The 19,390-nt window shown below is 39.1% G+C and overlaps 1 protein-coding gene across 3 annotated transcripts in view; it reads left to right on the top strand.

Moving 5' to 3' along the window:
- The first annotated feature begins 10,631 nt into the window (after positions 1–10,631).
- Positions 10,632–19,390, top strand: part of LOC130906019 (mucin-2) — a 90,447-nt gene continuing 81,688 nt past the window's right edge. For 2 of the 3 annotated variants that reach the window (XM_057819883.1, XM_057819884.1), the window contains exon 1: positions 10,633–10,834. The gene's annotated coding sequence lies outside the window, so the exon portion shown is untranslated. Of the gene's footprint in view, positions 10,835–19,390 lie in introns of all 3 variants that reach the window. The other variant, XM_057819885.1, reaches the window with a different exon arrangement.

A 19,390-nucleotide genomic window follows, 5' to 3' on the forward strand; every position in this document is an offset into this window, starting at 1 on the left:
GCCTTAAGAAAAAAATTAATACAAATTTGAAGTTAGATGACACTTGCAATTTAAAATGTCTTTTGAATCTATGAATGAGCACAAGTTGTGCAACACCAGTTTTGCTGCTGATGAGTTATATAATTTATTTGGAGACAGATCAACACGAGCGTTAGATAAGCCTCATCTTTTATTTACATTCAAAAGTCAAAGAGGAAAGGGGTTTACTGGTTTATTTTTTAGTTGAGTCTGTTATATTAAATGTCTGAAGTGCTACTGTATGTTTTTGTTTAAATATCAGTTGCCTGCCCATCTCCCATTATATGTTAACATTACCATTAATATAGCAGACTGAAAGCCGACCGATGCTGTTAGGTTGACCTGTTGTTTTCGTTCCTATCCTGAAAGTTTTTTGTTTGTACTTCTACCGAGTTTAATGTAGTATTTTTTAAAATAAGTTTGCACCTATTCCCTTGCTTCTCACTATGGACTCCTCTTTGTTGCTTCTCAACTGTGACAGACAGCACCACTGAGGAGTGTTTTAAAGGAACAGGCCGGTTAACACTCAAAAAAATGAAACATGGAATGCATGCAAGGACCTTATATCAAGTGGTTTCACACAACTGCTTGAAGTAACTATAAAGTTCTGTATTTATATGAAAAATGCCTAAATGATTTAAGTAAGACTTAATAAACTACTTGAACAAGTTAGGCAATTACTAATCAAACCTTATTAATGCAAAATGTGCAACCACACTCAAAACAATGAAATAGTATTTATGCAAGAAGCTTATTTCAAGTGGTTACACACAACTGCTTTAAGTCACTTTTAAGTTATGTCGTTAAATGAAAAATGCATAAATGATTTAAGTAAGATGTAATATACTACTTGAACAAGTTAAGCAAGTTAAACTATTCATACCTCTTACAATGTTACTGTTAATTTTAAATATTCATTGTGATATTGTTAATATTCTGGGTGAGTGGGGACAGAAGTGCAGAACATGGGCCTAACTGGCAATTTTACCCTACTGTTGCGCTCGTGAGAAGTAACAGAGGGACTTTTCATCCCTTAAGGGGTATGAAAACGCAAAGGGGGTGTGAGACATCAATAGAACCGTTATGTGCCAAGATAACAAATATTGATAAAGTTAACAAAAAAAATAATCACATTAATGAGCAATTATCGAAAATAGATCGAAAATGACGAACATTTCCGAAAGTGTTCCGGAAACAGCCGAATGGGGCGGAGACGTCATAACAAGGAAACAAAAGGTCGAGGCAGGTGCCATCGTTGTTTATCGACGAGAGAGTTGCATTCGTGTTTTATCAAAAAAATCGCTAAAATGGTTCAAACCTGTCATGCTATGTGGTTTACAAATAGCCATTTGTCGCAATGTAGTACCCATGAGTTCCCGAACGCGAGAAAAAGAGCTGGACTACGCAGACAATGAGTAAAGTTCGTCAGTGCTAAGAGGGCTAATTTTGCAGACCCAGCCTCCAGCACGGTTTTGTGTGGTGCGCATTTTACACCTGAAAGCTATACGAACTATGGGCAAATGAAATCAGGTTTTGCTAAGAAATGGCTGCTGAAAGCAGATGCGGTGCCCGGTGAAAGAGGACGATGACTGGCTCTGATGAGACCACCTCACCACCCCAGGCAAAGCAAAGGACGGAAATGGCCAGAGTGAGTACTCTTTTATAATAAAAAACATATCACGCATTGGATATAGGACTGGACACATGTATAAATTATCGCTCGTATAATATATAGAACAAATCCTCTAATCCCATTCATATTTGTGTCGGTTGGCAGAGCGAAACCGATGATAGCATATTAAATGATAATTATTCTATACATTACTTTATTTTGCGGTCACGGTGTATCAGCTTCACAAAAAGAAATGCAAAACAAACCATTCGGTGATTCTGTTGCCGCCGGTGTTTCATCAGTGTGAATGCTCCCCTCAATGATCCTTTCGTTAGGCTGCATTGGCTTTCGTTTAGGCTGAGCCTTAGCGTCTCTGTGCAGTCGTATTCATTCCCTCCCGATGCAGTTATCTCCACCCTGCAATGACTGCAAGTCGCTTTGTTGTAATGTTTCCTCGTGAAGTGAAGACACACTTTCGAGCGTTTGAACCTACGTGCTGTCATTGTTATGTTTACGGCGGCAATGCTCGTGCTAAACCATCGTAACCTTTCATATCCACCCTCTTTCCTGGTGAAGTGTAGCCAAACTTTGGAGCGAGTGGTTCTTGGCGCCATGCTAGTTTGATGCGTCTAGACAACAAGACACGTCACGACGCAATGTGCGTCTTTAGGAATCATTAAAGGGATCGTTAAGGCTTTTTCATTGTGATGTCGAGGCCTCGAAACACTAGGAACCGGTTCGGAATTGGAATCGTATTGCGATTCCCATCCCTACTCCAAACTCCACTATGGCCAAGACCAAAGAGCTGTCAAAGGACACGAGAGACAAAATTGTAGACCTGCACCAGGCTGGGAAGACGGAATCTGCAATAGGTAATACGTTTGGTGTAAAGAAATCTACTGTGGGAGCAATTATTAGAAAATGGAAGACATACAAGACCACTGATATTCTCCCTCGATCTTGGGCTCCATGCAAGATCTCACCCCGTGGCGTCAAAATCATAACAAGAACGGTGAGCAAAAATCCCAGAACCACACGGGGGGACCTAGTGAATGACCTACAGAGAGCTGGGACCACAGTAACAAAGGCTACTATCAGTAATACAATGCGCCGCTAGGGACTCCAATCCTGCACTGCCAGACGTGTCCCCCTGCTGAAGAAAGTACATGTCCAGGCCCGTCTGAGGTTCGCTAGAGAGCATTTGGATGATCTAGAAGAGGACTGGGAGAATGTGTCATGGTCAGATGAAACCAAAATAGAACTTTTTGGTAGAAACACAGGTTCTCGTGTTTGGAGGAGAAAGAATACTGAATTGCATCCGAAGAACACCATACCCACTGTGAAGCATGGGGGTGGAAACATCATGCTTTGGGGCTGTTTTTCTGCAAAGGGACCAGGACGACTGATCTGTGTAAAGGAAAGAATTAATGGGGCCATGTATTGAGAGATTTTGAGTGAAAATCTCCTTCCATCAGCAAGGGCATTGAAGATGAGACGTGGCTGGGTCTTTCAGCATGACAGTGATCCCAAACACACAGCCAGGGGGACAAAGGAGTGGCTTCGTAAGAAGCATTTCAAGGTCCTGGAGTGGCCTAGCCAGTCTCCAGATCTCAACCCCATAGAAAATCTGTGGAGGGAGTTGAAAGTCCGTGTTGCTCAACGACAGCCCCAAAACATCACTGCTCTCGAGGGGATCTGCATGGAAGAATGGGCCAAAATACCAGCAACAGTGTGTGAAAAACTTGTGAAGAGTTACAGGAAATGCTTGGCCTCCGGTATTGCCAACAAAGGGTACATAACAAAGTATTGAAATGAACTTTTGGTATTGACCAAATGCTTATTTTTCACCATGATTTGCAAATAAATTCTTTAAAAATCAAACAATGTGATTTTTTTTCCACATTCTGTCTCTCATGGTTGAGGTTTACCCATGTTGACAATTACAGGCCTCTCTAATCTTTTCAAGTGGGAGAACTTGCACAGTTAGTGGTTGACTAAATACTTATTTGCCCCACTGTATATCTACAGTATACTCATATATAAATGGAACTTTGTGTGTGGGTGTCTCTGTGTGTGTTCGTTCCCTATGTAATCCAAAACGGCTGGGCGGATTTTGACAAAATTTTACACAATTGTACTTTGTTTCTGGCAGTGTTCTTAGATTGGTTTGATTTCTGTAGGCCTTCATTTAGAGCTGAAAATTAATTCGAAACTCCAAAAATTAGCATAGCAAATCCCTGATTGTGAAGGCGACATGGCTGTCTTTTGGGCAAAAGATGCTTCTCTTCCGAATGCATTGTCACAGTTGGCTTTAAAACGTTACGGTTTCATGTACAAATTTAAATGTGCTGTTATGATATGTTGTGGCTTTAAGTACTCCACAACAAGATGCTGGATTTTTTAAAAAATAAGTATAATTTTCCAGAATATTATTAAGGGATTCATTTTGGCTGGGTATTTGTACTGTAGCAGCTGTCATTTATTGTGTGTTACGCCCGCAATGGTTCATGGGTAATTGTGGTAACCTGACTGAGAGTGGTGGTTGCCGTTGTTATGCTCTGGGGTTTTCTGTTCAATAAAGGTGCTGTTTCTGGGGGTCGTGCGGTGGATGGGGCACAAGAGCAGCAAGCGTGAAACATAAAAACGGTCTCTCTCATTCTTCTCCATGTTGTTTGCCACAATACAGTATACATTGATGGAAAAGCCATTTGCCATTAACCCCTTTATCGTGTCTTTTTACTATTACTACATTACAGGTGCTTCTCTGAAAAAAGTCTGTTTTATCTGCCATTCGGTTGTACAAACCCAAACAACGCCGGGCCATACTGCTAGTTATGACTAAAATCAGCTCATCACATATCTAGCTTTGTATCTCCTGTGATGGATGCTCCAGAGAAATTTGGGAATACATCAAAAAAAGATGTTTGTCATTAGAAAATGGAGTATTTTGCTATGCTGTAGTGAATAAATACTGTATAGTAAGTTTAATGATGACACAGCACAAAAATATGTAAATAAGTACATTTTTTTTCCAAACTTTAAAAATTTTTTGGGGAAAATAATCTTTGGAGTTTTCTAAATGTACTCCAACTGTATTGTCCAAAATGATTATTATTATTATTTTTTAATGGTTTTGTTGTTAATAAGCCAGCACTGCACCCGTGCTGGTTACAGCCAAGTAGTGCACTCCATTTTGCTTCAAGTTGTCATCTAAACATTTCGCATAAGAGACACAATTTTTAATCGACTTACATGTGATTTGATGCCCTATATATACATAAACTATACTTTCATGATTTTCTTAAAAAAAAAAAAAAAAATGTTTCATTAAATTGATTCTAGAGGGACAATTTACTCAATGTAAATGACAGCAAATGTTATGCCTCCTGAGATGACGATATCAGTTATCAGCTAATGGCTATGATTCATGAATTTCTCCTTCACAATAGTATCTGAATGCATTTTATTATTGGGGGATTTTATTTCTAGGTTTTTTTTTAATGATGATTGTTTTCTTGCGTAGTCACTGTCATATTGAATAAATTACTTGTTTGTATCTGCACAAATGTCTTTGCAATAAGGCCCATTCTGATGATTGTGATTCTTTGTAATGATACACATTAAACCCCTAATGGGTTGCCGTTTATGCATGGAGCACTTGTGCCCCCATTTTTTTCTTCGCATCTCAAATTCCCTCAATTGATTATTATCAAAAACGAGAGCATGTGAAGTGTAAATGCTGAATGCCCAAGAGATACGAAAACACAATCTACACAAGAATGCTAATGTGATTCTGGTGGTGGTGGAGCGAGGGGGAAAGTGGGAGAAGGTGGAGGCGGATGGGGGCGATGAAGTGATCGCAGCTGATAAAAATGGGATAGGATGTCTCACTCCTGGAGGTGTTGAGGAGATGCTATGTGAACATTGTTGTTGTACTCCACAGGTGGCGACGTGATCACAAAAAGGTAGACTGTGTGCAAACTATAAAGGAAAGGTGCAAATCACTCCTTTCAAAACTTGAGAGTGGAAATCTGTCCAGCCTTTTAGTAGAATTGACACAACACTGCTAAAAAAAAAATCAAGGGAACACTAAAGTAATACATCTTAAGTATGATAGAACGAAATATTTGTATAAAATACTTTTTTTCTTTCCATAGTTGAATGTGCTGACAACAAAATTAAAGTGGAAAAACACACTACCGGCTGATCCAACTTGGATATAATGGGGGGGGGGGGGGGGGGGCAGTCGATGTTATCAATTCCTTCTTTCTTCAGGAACTGCTTTCATACTCCAGCCACATGAGGTTGGGCAATGTCGTGGACCAGGAGCAACCCAGGTCCCACTGCACCAGCTTAGCTTATGACAATGGTCCAAGGATTTCATCCCGATACCTAATAGCAGTCAGGGTGCCATTATCTAACCTGTAGAAGTCTGTGTGTGCTTTCAGGGATATGCCTCCCCTGACCATCAAGGACCTACCGCCACACCGGTCATGCTGAATGATGTTGCAGGCAGCATAGCGTTCTCCTCGGCATCTGCGGATCCTTTCACGTCTGTCACATGTTCTCAGGTTAAAACTTGCTTACTTCGGTGAAGACCACAGAGCCAGTGGCGTAGTTGCAAAATCTGGTGGTCTATGTCAAATCAGGCCATCCAAATTGAGCCTGTTTCTGATTGTTTGGTCAGAAACATTCACACCAGTGGCCTTCTGGAGGTCATTTTGTAGGGCTCTGGCAGTGCTCATCCTGTTCATCCTTGAACAAAGGAGGGGATACTGATCCTGCTGAGGGTTTAAGGACCTTCTAAGGCCCTGTCCATCTCTCCTGGAGTAACTACCTGTCTCCGAGAATCTCCTACAGGCTGCCAGGTTGCTCCTTAGACGGTCCAGGAGCTCAGTCATGCCCTGGTCCAGATCTAAGAGAAGATCCCGCAAGAGAACATCCGCCGCCTCATCAGGAGCATGCCCAGGCATTGCAGGGAGGTCATACAGGGACACGGAGGTCATATACACTACTGAGCCTCATTTTGACTTATTTAAAGGACATTACATCAAAGTTGGATCAGTCTGTAGTGTTTTTCCCACTTTAATTTTGAGTGTAACTCAAAATCCAGACCTTCATTTGTTGATACATTTGATTTTCATATTGATGAATTATTTCATTCATTCAGCTCTGTAACATGCTACGTTAGTGTTCCCTTTATTATTCATTCATTCATTCATTCATTCATTCATTCATTCATATTCCGAACTGCAGGGGGCTTTTTCTCACCAAACTATGGGCAATATGCGGGTACACCTGGATTGGTTCCCAGCCATTGCAGGGCACAACAAGAAAGACAACCACTCACGCACACACAGGGCCAATTTGAATTGGTCAATCAGCCTACCATGCATGTTTTTGGGGTATGGGAGGAAACCGTCGTACCCGGAGAAAAGCCACGCAGGCATGGGAATAACATGCAAACGCCACACAGTAAGGCCAGAGCCCGGGATCGAACACATGATCTCAGAACTGTGAGGCATACATACTGTACATGCCACTGAAAGAAATTGTATTTAGGTTATTTTACAAAAACGTTCCGTCCAATGCTAAACCTTCAAAATAAAAGACAATTTCGTAAACATAGTCGTCGCTGTTTCAACTACTGTATTTCAGCATGACCTACTTGATGGCAACCAATAGTAGGAGGCTTCTTCAGAGAATCATGCAATTAAACTGTTCTCATTGAGGACCACTGACGACGATAAACGTCTAATCCATTTAAACAGTAATAACTGACAAAACTACGGATATAAACAGTCTATGAGAAATCACGAGTGCAGACAAGTTTGGGAACGTGCATGAATATGTGAATACTTTTGTGCTCGTGATTCGCTTAAAAAGAATATGGTGCGGCATTGGTGAGACAACTATAGGGTACGGTCATTTGCTGAAATAAAACCATATGCAAAGAGTTTCATATACTATCAAACACTTGCTATTGAAGCAACAACAAAAATGAAAACAACAAAAAAATAAGTGAGGATTGATTTGAATGAAATGAGGTGTAGCGTGAAAATCAGACTAGCCATGCTGAGTCACTCCTGACAAGCAAACTTAGTCCATCCCCTAATCAAAACTTTCTCACATTTACAATGCACCCTTTCATTCCACATCCTTTGGCACGTAGTATATGAAAACAACTCATCGGAGAGCTGAACTATAGAAGTGATGTTTTCATGCAGTTGGCCACTGCAGGCATCTCCAAACGTCTCTATTATCCTCCCGGTCACGCTACCCACCGCGGTGCTGCTCCCACTCATATAAGAGCTATCTGTAAAATAATCCAACCTGTCTGTTCCCATCTCTCTTCTGTGTCTCACTCTGTCCCCTCAAATCTTGCTTCATGCCCTGTCCAAAATGAGATCTAATTTCAATGGCAAAATGGGATTCAATGACAAAATAAATAAAATAATGAAAATCAATAATAAAATTTAGAAATAAAAATTATATATAAACAATGAAACAATCAAACCTTTATTAGGTACTCATTTGTTATTATTTTTAAAACTTACTGGCTGCCAGCGAGGAAGAATAAATAAAATATAAAAATAAATACATTAAATTTAAATGTTTTTTTATTTTATTTATTTTTTTACATAAAAACATATAAAGTATCAAAATAGAATAGAATGCCTTTATTGTCATTGAACAGGTACAACAATAACATTTTTAAGGGAAAAAGGGTACCAGTTCAAAATGAACTAAAACAGCTGAGCTCCCTCTACTGGCTAACTCGAAACCTACAGGCAAGAATAAGTCTGCAAATTATGAATTTAATTAATCAGCTCTGAGACAAAACATTTGAAATGGGGCTCCAAGAATCAATGTGTATACATTCGTAGAATACCAAACCAACCAAATTAAATTTTGATCTGTCCATGAATAACTTACGAAGTAGAATTTTAAACTCCGTAATTAAATAATGTACTGTATTTTTCGGATTACAAGTCACATCTAAGTATAAGTCGCACCAGCCATAAAATGCCCAACGAAGAGAAAAAAAAACGTATATATGTCGCACCGGAGTATAAGTCGCATTTTTGGGTGAAATTTACTTGATAAAATCCAACACATAGAACAGATATGTCATCTTGAAAGGCAATTAAATATAAAAATACAATCGAGAACAAAATGCTGAATAAGTGTACAGTGTACAGTGCATGAACAACGAAATGCGAATATACTGTCCTCACCAGGACGCTACGGCTCGGTCCTGGCTATACAGCGAGCTAAACTCCCAAGTGACGATGCTTGACGTCCGTATAACTTGCTGAATCAATTTCGTCCTCGATACCAAACAGGTTCGCATCAACGTAAATAAATAATAATTAGGCGCCATTACAGCAATGACAAACGGTTAGCATGCGTTCGCTAGCATTAGCACATCGTTCAAACAACCACACAACTGGCTCTAAGTGTCCGATCGCGGGTGGAAAACACACAACAGCAACAGAAAAGATGATACACACAGGCGTTGCTTCTGCAGAGATACAGTATTTTTCAAGCATAAACAATGAACGTAGGTTCGCAGCTGTGTTTCTCTCTTGCTAACTCGCCCACTCACTCACAGCTGCGTAAATGTCCATCTTCTTCTAGCGTGTGAGCGCTCTTCTTCATGTAAACTAGTGCGAGTGCGCCCCCATATGGGCGTGAAAGCGCCACAAACTAAAAGCATGCATTTCAAAATAAAAAAGTCAATAATACAATTGAACACACATAGCCAAAGGCAGAACACGAACGTGGCCACAGCTATTAAGATTTATTCAGATAACTATAGCATAAAGAACATGCTAACAAGTTTACCAAACCATCAGTGTCACTCCAAAATACCAAAATAAAATGTGAAATGATATCATAATGTGTTAATGATTCCACACATAAGTCGCTATTGAGTATAAGTTGCACCCCCAGCCAAACTATGAAAAAAAACGGCGACTTATAGTCCGAAAATACGGTAATTAATCTGACCTGCGATAAAAAAATACTTCAATGTCTCTGCAATATTTTAAAATGTGTTCCTATGATCCATGCCTATAAATCCCTAAAATGTACCGACCAAATTTAATTCTCATCCATCCACGAATAACAGAGGACTAGCAATTGTAATTGCACGGTTTATTAATGTAATTAATTAGCGTTGAGACAAAAATATGAAAAATCTAGTTCAAGAATATACCTACAAAATTTAATTTTGATTCATCAACGAATAACAGACTAGCCATTTTAATTCTGCAACTAATTCATGTAATTAATCGGCCCAAATACATTTTTTTTTAAATTGCCTCTGATGAGGACTGATGTGCTTACATGCCTAGAATATACTTACAAAATGTCCTACAACAACAACAACAACAACAAAAAAGGGAAGATTGTGTCTCCAAAGAGTTAGAGAGATGTTCGCCAGGTCACTCGTATCTCAGTATGTCCATCAATTAATCTATCTATTCTCTGCATTATCTGCACTGTTTATCCTCTGAAGTTTTCTAGATTGTTGGATCTTCCTCTATAGCTCTTTATGGCTAAGAGGTGAAGAACACCCTGAAGCTGTCGCAGGACCAAGTTGACAAACAACCGTTTAACACAATGGATAATTTGAAATGTTCAATAAATCTAATATGCATGTTTTTCCTCTCTGGTTGACCTTGGTATCCATTCCAAAACCAAATGTCCAGCTCCTCATTTCCCCACTTTCTTGCTCTTTTTCCACAACTGTATATAATCTGCTGTTTCATTCGACTCCACCAACCCTCCCACTTCATAAGGACAGAGAGAGAGCATGCATGGCCACAACCGAGAGGAGGTCACAATGGTCAGAGCGAAGCAAAGTGCGTGTGTGTTTGTGGGGGGCAAACCACAGCATCAGTGATGGAGGGGGAGGGGAGGGCGGCTGAGCACATGAGAACACTGCCTGTTTGCTCACTCTTGTCGTCTTGCTCCCCCTCCTGTCCGTTCACTTCCACTCGCAGCGCTCCGACTGCCGGGCAGCCAGCTCCCAGGGATGCCCAGCAAGGTCCCCACGTGAAGGGGAGACCAAGGCGGGGAGGGGGGTGGGGGACAAAGAGCAAGAGAGCGACGGGAGACATCCGGAGGAAGAAGTCGGCGGTGGGAATAACGAGCAACGCCGGAGGGATGCGAGGACCGGAGGAGGAGAGAGACGTGGTACGTGTGACTCAGTTTGGCATCGCCGTGGCGATAAGACGAGCTACACTAAGTAGCCTCTTGTTTGGACAATTATCATCTATGGCTCCGTTGTTGTGCGTGTATCTTTTTCCCCAACATGTTTCTATTCAAAGGCATTCCAGACATGCGTCAACGATTTTTTTTGGGTTCCCACTAGAGGGGTCATGTGCTCATATCCTGGTTGCTTCACTGCCTTGTGTTTGTGGATGTGTGTGTGTTTGTGTGTGTGTCGAGATAACCGCGGATGGACTTTATTGCAGATGTGGGTGTTATTTTCTTAGGCTGTGCATCTTTACGGGATGCTCCGATGAGCGGGATGCTTCCATTGGTGCGAGCTTTGCAGATTCCAGCACAGTGCTTCCCTTGCATATATGTCACTGCGTGTGTGTGTTCCGAAAGGGGGGGATCCACAAAGTTTCACATCGGGGAGGAAACATTGACTGAGGGAATCCCATTAGTATACAGTTGCTATAGAATGAATATGTGTTTGTATGTGCCTTGTACAAGGTACTACAAAGTAATGCCACTGAAATAGTTTCAGTTACTACTACAGATTGTAAATTTGATTTAAAAAAAAAAAAAAAAAGAATTCATGGAAAGCAATGTACATATACTAGTATATGTACAAAATGTATATGTGACGTGGGCCAGCATTAGCCACCAGCTTCTCAAGCCCCCCTGGGAACCACATTACATGATTTTATAAGAAACTATTTTAGGAACTCCTTCAAATTTAAAAAAAAATAATTGATATGATAAGAAAACAAAGAAACAGGTTTAATTCCCCCGTGTCATGGAACATACACACACAAAAAAAATAGGGGAAAATATTTCAACGTATGAATAAATTAAAAATATTTACAGTATACATAACATGACAATGACAAATCAAACCGTTTCTCTAGATTTTAATATCCTGGTTTCTGTGTCTTATTGCAAAGTAATTTTTCATTTAAAATACATATTTGAAATGGGATTATTTATGATGTGATTTGTGGGTTTTATTCATTACATTTTGTTATTTATTTGAATTAATTTTAGGTTGCATCATATCTAATTTTACACCCATTTAAAAAAAAAAAAAAAAAAAAGTGGTTACTGTTATATTTGATTGTTTTTCATTTCTGTGTACAATGAAAAAGATTTTCCTTTTTACTTTGCAATTTCATAATCAAATGAGCCCAAACTTATTGACATTTTGGTATTTTCAGTCCCTCAGTAATCAATGTAACACATAACTTGTCACAGTACTGTACATAACACCAGTTTTTAAATTAAAAAAAAAAAAAAAAAAAAATCCCTGTACTCTTACAATTTCTCAGCTGGTTCGCAAGTTGTTGCTTTTTCATTTGATACATAAATTATTTATATAAAATCGATATGCTTACCTATTTGCACTTATTTATAGAGACAGACATCTTTATCATGTGCATCTCAGCGGGGGCGGTGGGGTGGGGGTGGGGGGTTGGGGCAAACGGCAACATCCCCGAATAGTGGAGAAAACGTAAATAAAGGCCAGCATTTCTAGGAATTGACCACTTTCATCAATGTTAGCGCTATTTTAGCCAATTAAATGTGAGTACCCCAAATTGCCCTTCCTTCCTCATGATGTCATTAATACTCATTATCACAAACCCCTGTGCAGTTTAATAGTGTGTATGTACATGGGTATTATTGATGTTACAAAATGGCTGCGCTCATGAGCAGTGTCATTTTTTCTGTTTAAACATTATTTTTTTCTAATATCAGAGGTCTAAAAAATTTACAATTTGCATACTGAAATAGTCTGAGCAGCCGTCTTTTGCATGATTATTTACACGAGGTGTTGTCTGTCCTTTCAGTGTATTAGATCACAAATTTATTTTCAAACTTATGTAGTCTAATTTTTTAATTCAACTATTTTTAAAATTAATTTCATTTAACATGGCGTGTATAGAAGTACAAAGGTTATTTATTGGGGCACCTTAAACAAGGGCTCTCACTCGACACAAGATACACAGTGGAACAGGGGCTAAATATACAGGCGTTGTTTTACAGCAGGGCAACACTCTCCTAGAAAAACAAGCACAAGAACAATTAGTCTCTTGTCTAGAAAACATCAAACATTTATGCTGACTTTGAATTTACTTGGCACAAAATTGCCTTGTGCTGTCATAGTGTGCTCGTCACAATCTATTAGCCCACTTACGACGGGATTTTCATATCAAACGTGCCATTGTTGGTCCATAGCAGACAGATGGTACAAATCTATGCTGGCACTCACATCCACGGAAAAGTTGGAAGCAACCTTGACTTCCTTAGGGAAAGGAAGAGTGATAAGAAATGCCATTCAAGCAACCTCTTGTTACTTCACATTGAGAGACAAACACCAATGCTTATCTTAAAATGTAAAGATAAGTTATGTGTCAGCAAGGCAAAATAAACAACCAGAGTGTGGAAATGCTACAAAAGCGTAACACTCGCTCCAGCCAAATTGCTGTTGTGCCTTCCAGATATCCATTATTTGCAGGATTCCAAATTAAAATGCTATTTGAACTCCTTGGCTTCAAAACAACGTGCACGCAAAACATCTAATGATTTTTATCCTTCCTTATGTTCAAAGCCAAAGTTGAGCTTCCAAACATTTGCCCATGCAGACGCACGGCAGACACAAGCGTAATTAGCATTCACCCGGAGTGCTCCAATTATCACTCTCCTTACGCTTCTGTTTTTCTCTCCGTGAGAGCCCTGAGGGAAACATTTGGCTTTTTCAGCAGCTAAATACTCCACTATGTTTTCATCCAGTTTTGCTAACTTTCCCTAGGCATGGCACTGTTGAGGGGAACAACACACATCAGGTGCCTATTGTCATAAACCACACCTTTCTATGAATTAACTAATCAAATGTTAAAAAAAAAAAAAAAAAAAAAGGTACAGTGTTCACCTGCCTATTCATGAGTCACTACTTCTCAATCCACTTCCTCTCGGATTTTTGTGCAAAAAAGCATCGAAAGTCAAACTGAATCTGCGTATGTTGTCAGTTTCCTAGCGGTGATAGCAACCAAGTTTTTTACACTGACCATACAGGCTTTTGCAAACAAGCTCATCTCTGTTGTCAGCCGTGTTGTTCGTAGACGCAAACTATCATCCATCCATCCATCCATCCATCCATCCATCCATCCATCCATCCATCCATCCATCCATCCATCCATCCATCCATCCATCCATCCATCCATCCATCCATCCATCCATCCATCCATCCATCCATCCATCCATCCATCCATCCATCCATCCATCCATTCTCTGTACTGGGGTTGCAGGGTACTGGAGCCTATCCTTGTTCACTCTGAACTGATAGTCAGCCAATCACAGGGCATGTATAGACAAATGAACATTTACAAACACATTCACAAATATGGAGAATGTAAAGTTTTTAATTAACTGACCATATTGTTGAACTGATGTGACGGTATGGACATAACGCTACCAACTTTTCAGGATGCTCGAACTGTCCCCACCAACTTTTAATAAACCTAATTTGCATTATAAAATGACTTCACTTATATAGGTAATTTACCTTGTCTTCCCATATTTTGTAAAGATAGAACTGACCCTACCATTATTAAGTGAATTATTTTCCTTATGTTCAGACTTGCATTGACCTCTTTCCCCTTGCTGAATGTGCCAGTCCATTTTTTGCTTTAAACACACGTTTGATTAGCTGATGACTTGAACCCCCACCCCACCACACACACACATACGCACTCACAGCCTCAACAGAAAAACAAAATGTCGACAATACGCAACCTTCTCCACCCACTTCAAAGAGGAGGAATATTAGAAGGTTTTTTTGGGGCCACCACAGCCACTGTAAGTGATGTAAAAAGAGGTAAATGTTGTGGACGTGGGGAGAACACCACTAATTTTGGTACTGAAAGTCTGACCTTCATCAGAGTTAGCTTAACATTAAACTGTGTGAATTTGCTAACTTGCAAAACTCGAGTAGCAAGCTGCTTAGACAGAATGTCCTCCTGTATGTGTTTTCTACTGTTAACATTAATTAAACTGTGAGAAATGTAGTGCACCGAGGTTTCCCCCCTTCTACCCAATTAACTTTTTTATTTTGTTTATGAGGTCTTAAAACAGCCTAAATATGCTTTCATTTTTTTTTTTTGAGTTTGGCTGTGCTTGTGCACAACAGGAGTACGGTAGTCTTTTGCCTAGAGGAAGGCTCCATTTTTATTTTCTTATTTTTGTTATTCTCTGACTAAAATTTTTTTCTGTTATATTTTATTTCTTTATTTAGACAGACAATGCTGAGTTGTCTTACGACAAATGTGTTTTTTTTTTGCATGCCTGGGTTGTTAAGAGATTATTCACAAGTTTGTATTCATTGTGTATGTAAATATAAATTATGTTCTAAATTAAATATTGTAATTTAAATTTGCTAATAAAATCCAGACATTTCTTCTGGAAGTTTTCTAAATGTTTTTTTGGGTAGTTTTTGAAAACAAAGGTTTGAATCTAACGGTGTATCACCAGAACCAATACATATGAAAGTTAGTATAAGTCAATACATATTTATTTTGCATTGATCATTTAGGCTACCAATTAATTAGGTTTATATTCGTGAGAAATGTAGCCTAGACCCCCGTTCACCCAATCTGTTTGGTCTTATTAATGTCCTGTTCCCAGCAAAAACTTTACAAGCAAGTTATGTAATTGTATCGTCCCTACCAATAATGTAACCAAACCTACGCCCTTGCTAACTAGTCATTTGCCATGCCACCACAACACTCGTTTTGCAGGTAGTGGGCTCTTTTTCTATTCACTTTTAGTTGTTAGTTTAGTTTACTGCTAAACTAAACATAAAACAAGGGAATGTACGATATTTTCTGGACTATAAGTCGCACTTTTCAGAGTTTTGCTGGACCTGCCACTTATACTCACATGAGACATATATTGATACTTATACTCAAAGCATGCCCTCTACTTCAAGTTGGTCCAGTTGTTCACAAGTGATACTGTGGATGAAGACTTGAATGGTTTTGATCGTGATTTGGAGTGAGATCAGGAGTTTGTTTTGCTTATCGTTATCTGAATAACTGCTAATATGTTTACACATACTGCACCAGAATACAGAAGGCATGATTGTTGTGTTTGGTCTCTGATTAAATAAAATGACCTCGCCAAAATTCAATTTACCGTATCGGCCCGAATATAAGACGGGGTTTTTTTGCATTGAAATAACACTGAAAAAGAGGGGGTCTTCCTATATTCGCGGTCTAGACATTGTACCAATTCACGACACTAGATGGCGCCAAATATCATTGAAACAATGTTCTGTCATGACAGATCTCAGCCACTCTCCCCATTCACCACGCTATATGGCGCCAGATATCATTGAAACGATGTTCTGTCATGACAGATCTCAGCTACTCTTTTTAGTTTAACTAGTTTGCATTATTTTATTGCAATTTTTTTCCTTATTCAGATTTGTTTCGAGACTACAGTTACAGTTAGACTTCACTTTCTTTGATGGTTAATGCAGTTATTGCAATTTTGTTGTTTTATCACAATATTTATTGAGATTTTAAAAAATATATATATATTTTATTTTTATTATTTTATATACCCACAAGGTTTATATATATTTCAAAAACCAGAAGCCATTCATTTACGAATGTGATTGCACTTTAGTTTACATATTTAAATGTTCAGATATTAGGATTTGAATGAGGCAAAATAACATGCTTTTTCTCTCAAATATATAGTTATAATCATTTGTTTCGGATGTACTGTAATTATTTTCTGTATAAAAATTAATTTGGTATTCAAAAAGTGTTTTTTCAAACTTGGGTCTTGAGAAAGAGGGGGTCGTCCTATAATCAGGGCCGTCTTATATTCGAGCCAATACGATATACTCCAGTGCGTCTCACATGTTTTTTTTTCACTGTGTTTTGAATTTTTGGCTGCTGCGACTTAAACTTGGGTCCAAAAATGCGGTACCTGTTTTTTGGTGTGTCATTGAAACAAACAGTCAATTTTGCCTTACAATGCTCTGTTTATCTTGTTAGTTGCAAACAATGTAAAACGGCATAAACATGCAAACAAAGAGTATTGGTGTTATTGTCTTAAATTCCCTGAAGCAATGTGTATATGATAACATGTAGGGGAGCAAGACATTTGGTTTGATAATATAACAATGCCCAGAGGCATATATTTTAGAAGAACACTTAATATACAGTCATGGACGACATTATTGGCACCAGTGGAATTTTTCCAGAAAATACAGAATTTCTCACAGAAATGAATGCAATTACAAATGTTTTCTGAGTAAATGTGTTCATTTCTTGGATGTGCATTGGAAAAACAAAAAACAGCTGAGGAAAACAGTCAAAATTGACACAATTTTAGACAAAACTCAGAAAATAGGCTGGACAAAATTGTTGGCACCCTCACCTTAATATTTGGTTGTACATCATTTGGAAGAAATAACAGAAAGCAATGGCTTCCTATAACCATCAGCAAGTTTCGTGCACCTTCCTGATGGAATTGTGTAACACTCTTCTTTTGCGAACTGGTACAGCTCTCTCAGAATTGAAGGATGCCTTCTTGCAACAGCAATTTTAAGATCCGTCAATAGTGCTAAACATGATTTAGATCCGGACTCATTGATGGGCACCTCAGAATTCTCCAGAGCTTTGTCTCCAACCATTTCTTGGTGCTATTTGAGGTGCAGTATGTTTTGGGTCATTGTTCTGTTGGATCACCCATGACCTCTTACGCAGACCCATTTTTTTGACACTACATGCTACACTGCAGCCCGAAACGTTTTGATATTTTCCAGATTTCATGACTCCTTGCACACTGTCAAGGCACCCAGTGCCAGAGGTAGCAAAACAACCCCAAAAACATCATTGGACTTCCACCGGGTACTGGTCTCCAACCATTTCTTGGTTCTATTTGAGGTATGTTTTGGGTCATTGTCCTGTTGGAACACCCATGACCTCTGATACAGACCCAGTTTTCTGAAAATACACCCTACATTCCGGACCAAAACATTTTGATAGTCTCCATATTTCATGACTCCTTGCACACTGTCAAGGCACCCAGTGCCAGAGGTAGCAAAACAACCCCAAAAACATCATTGGACTTCCACCATGTGTGACTATAGGCACTGTTTTTTTTCTTTGTAGGCTTCATTCTTTTTTCTGGGACTGGGTACTGGTCTCCAACCATTTCTTGGTGCTATTTGAGGTATGTTTTGGGTCATTGTCCTGTTGGAACACCCATGACCTCTGATGCAGACCCAGTTTTCTGACACTACACCCTACATTCCGGCCCATAACATTTTGATAGTCTCCATATTTCATGACTCCTTGCACATTGTCAAGGTAACCAGTGCCAGAAAAAATGAATGAGGCCTACAAAGAAAAGAACACCAAAAAAAAAAATCCCAGGTGTGTCAATAATTTCGTCCATGACTGTATGGTTATGAAATTGATTTAATTCATTAAAGGGGATCTTACATTATTACGATTATTGTTTTATAATCATTTTTTAAAATTTTCAAACCATCACTGATTTAGAATACGCTCATTTACAGAGCTCTCTTACTTACAAAAGCAATTGCAATCAAATCACAAACCGCTTAGATGATTTCTACCAGGTCATGCACTCATATTTATCTATCTTATGCATCAAACCATGGGGAAAAATGGAGAAATTCCATGCAAGGTCACCTTTAATAAAAAAAAGAAATATATATTATGGATTTATAAGTAGTATAGTAAGACAGAGTGATATTTGTTATATTAAAGATATATTACTTTTTTTGGGAGTTTGGACCGGAATGGGCTAAAAGCACTTCCATTCATTTCAATGGGAACAGAAGATTTGTGGTATTTTTCTGGTCACATATTGAATTAAACCTGTAACTCTCAAGGCACCACTATACTGTATTATGGTTAAAATACAATATATTTTGACTCCTCGTCAGTACGTGCTCCTCACTGAAGTCCCCCTCCCTTTAGATTCAATGAAGTCTCTCACTTTTTCTTGTTATGATCTCTGCGATAGCATTTGGAACACTGTATCCATGTCATTCTTGCAGGTTTTGCATTTCAACATCTTATCCAGTTGTAGCATGTCAAATAAAACAAGCCCACGTCCTTCCCCTGCGAGGCTTTGCAATGCTGAGCTGACAAAATAACAATCTGCAAGCACATCTCCAACAACACGAAGCTTGGTGTGCGCCTTGGTTGTAAATTCCTATGATGGCAGTGTGTTTCCCTAGCCCACTGCTGATCATATAGCTTTTCTTAGTTCCTCTCCAGTTCCTCCTTAAACACCCTGACATGCTGATGCTCCTGATTTACCACTCCACTGAACCCGAGCCGTGACATTTCCTCTTTTCTGCACCCCCTCGTCCTCCTCTCTTTGCCTTGTCTTTTACCGCCTCCTCCATCACACTTGGTCGGACTTCTCTCAGTTGGTCTCGCAACGTCACTAAATATAACCAAATGTGTCTACCCCCTCTTCTTCCTCTTCCGC

The sequence above is a fragment of the Corythoichthys intestinalis genome, chromosome 17, assembly GCF_030265065.1.
Source record: "Corythoichthys intestinalis isolate RoL2023-P3 chromosome 17, ASM3026506v1, whole genome shotgun sequence".
Taxonomy (NCBI): domain Eukaryota; kingdom Metazoa; phylum Chordata; class Actinopteri; order Syngnathiformes; family Syngnathidae; genus Corythoichthys; species Corythoichthys intestinalis.